This window comes from Stylophora pistillata, chromosome 9 (assembly GCF_964205215.1).
Source record: "Stylophora pistillata chromosome 9, jaStyPist1.2, whole genome shotgun sequence".
Lineage (NCBI taxonomy): Eukaryota > Metazoa > Cnidaria > Anthozoa > Scleractinia > Pocilloporidae > Stylophora > Stylophora pistillata.
The window spans coordinates 3,352,701-3,355,200 of NC_142527.1; positions in this window are offsets into that span (position 1 = coordinate 3,352,701).

Below are 2,500 nucleotides of genomic sequence, written 5' to 3' on the forward strand. Positions count from 1 at the left end.
CATCTTCCCTAGTCAAGATATTACCTTCTTTGTCCTTTACTTGGCTGCTAGTCTGTTGAAATTTACCCGCCAACTTCCTGGTGGTATCATAGAGGTCCCTCATATTGCCATGTGCTGCAGCCTCTTCTGCCTTCGTCGCTAGGGTATCATAATATTCCCTTTTATCTTGTTTGATCTTACGCTTTACTTCACTGTTTGCTGCCTCATACCTCTTGTGTGCCTCTGCCTTTTCTCTCCTTGTCCTGCTTCTGTTGTACTCTTCCTTCAGATGTTTTCTTTTGCTGATAGACCCCATGGTTCCTGGTGTAATCCATTCCTTGTGCTCAGCTGTCTTAGTCCCTAATACTTCTACACATGTTCTGTTAATACTCTCTTTGATGTCACTCCATTCATCCTCTATATTCAGATCTTGTAGGGGCTGAAATCTGTTAGACAACGACAACCGGAAGCTCTGTACTGTATCACTATCCATGAGGTAGTGCACATTGTACTTTATCCTTGGATTTCGTGGTTGATAGTTACGCTTCAGCTTTAATCTGACTCTGGCAACTAGGAGGTGATGGTCTGATGCAGCGTCTGCACCTCTCTTGACGCGTGTATCCAATAAAGATCGCCTGAACTTCTGTGAGATGCATATATGGTCTATTTGATTTTCTGTTACGTGGTCAGGCGATACCCATGTTGCCTTGTGTGCTGTTTTGTGCGGGAACAAGCTTCCTCCGATGACAAGGTTGCAGTCTGCGCAAAAGTCTGCGAAACGTTCACCATTTTCATTTATTGTCCCCAGACCATGTTTACCCATAATCTGCTCGTATCCTCTGTTATTCTCTCCTATCTTTGCGTTAAAGTCACCCATTATCATTACAAGATCTCTTTCCTTCGCTTTGTCAACTATTTCAGTAAGCACACCATAGAAATCATCCTTGTCCTCCTTAGTTGAATCATTTGTTGGAGCATAGCACTGGATAATATGTGCGGTTATCTTCTTATGTTTGGTCCTGAACCTGGCAGTGATAATTCTAGAATTTATAGGTTCCCATGAGATCATGGCTCTACGAGATTCTGATGTTAACATGAATGCGACACCCTCAGTGTGTGGTGCTCCGTCGTCCTGATGGCCTGAATATATGATAGTTGTGCCATCTGCCAGTTTCATCTCTCCTGATGAGGTCCAGCGTGTTTCGCTCAGTCCGAGGATTGATAACTTGTACCTCTTCATCTCATGCGCTATGATGGTAGCACGGCCTGGTTGGAACATAGTTCTCACGTTCCACGTGCCTAATAGGGATGCTGACTTAGGAGAAAGAAGAGCAATCGGCTGTGTAGGATCCTGACGGCTTTCCCTACGCTGCGTCATATGCTGTCTGTGTGACGACCCCCTATTCCCCAAGTCGATGGTTAAGTTAAAATTGAAAAAGAAGACTTCGAAAAGAAGACTTTCTAGTTACATCATAATTATCATATTTATGTCGAACCATTTGATAATTAGTATAGGAAGCGTATTTAACCTGTCGCTTTTTTCAATTACTGTTTCCATGAAAGAAATAGATTACTGACGTAATTTTAAAAGCTACCTCAAATGTTTAAAGGATGAGTCCAAATTTTAGAATTCTGTTGCGATCAGCTGTTGATAAAGATGTAGGTTCAGAGCCCCCTAATATCCTGATGAATTAGAGTTGCTGTCTATCTTATTCAGAAAATTTGTAGTTTTATTGTCATCAACTTAATAGAGCTGCTACACTTTGAGAGAGGGAGACGAACAGACACCCCTCCCATTAAACATTCGCTTTACAATGGGCGTCCATCGTGGCTGATTTTTTTGATCAGGACCCAGGAGCGTGGCCGAGTTAAAATCAATCATAAGATCAAATAATTCCCGCACGTAACATTATTTTAAGCACGTGATTAAAAGGTGAACGGGCGGATAGAAAGCATCCCCGTGCTGAATCAGAAAAATAAGAACGCTTACCTTCTTTTTTGGAAGAAAAACATCTAGGTCTAGGTCTTAAAAAATGATCCCAAATCTTTCCAAAAGAAATGGATAAATGACTAAATAGGCGAGGAAAAAAATTCTTGTCCACCATCAGGTTGGCTTCACTCCGTACCACATACAGTTTGACCTTTTTGCGTATTTGTTGAAAATTCATTGCGAAGAAAGATAGTTTTGTTTTTCTCAGCACTAGTTCATTCCTGGTGTTCTGGATGTGTAACAAAAGGCAGAAAGGAGAAGATGCCCGAGAGACCATTTAATTCATCTGTCTTCTCCGATGAAAATCTGTAAATGAATATAAGATGCACGGTGTGGATAATTCGGAGAGCAGCCGTGAGTGGCTCCATCACATATTTCTTCCAATTTTCCCTTTTTTCTTGGTCGTTGCTGTTAAATGCCGGACCTTTTCTCGGCAAACTTCATGACGCTGCCACTGCGTTACTTCTTGTCAGCGGAGCACTTTACTTCTGGTTCTGGAGCACTATTAGTCATCACACGGCCAAAATCGGC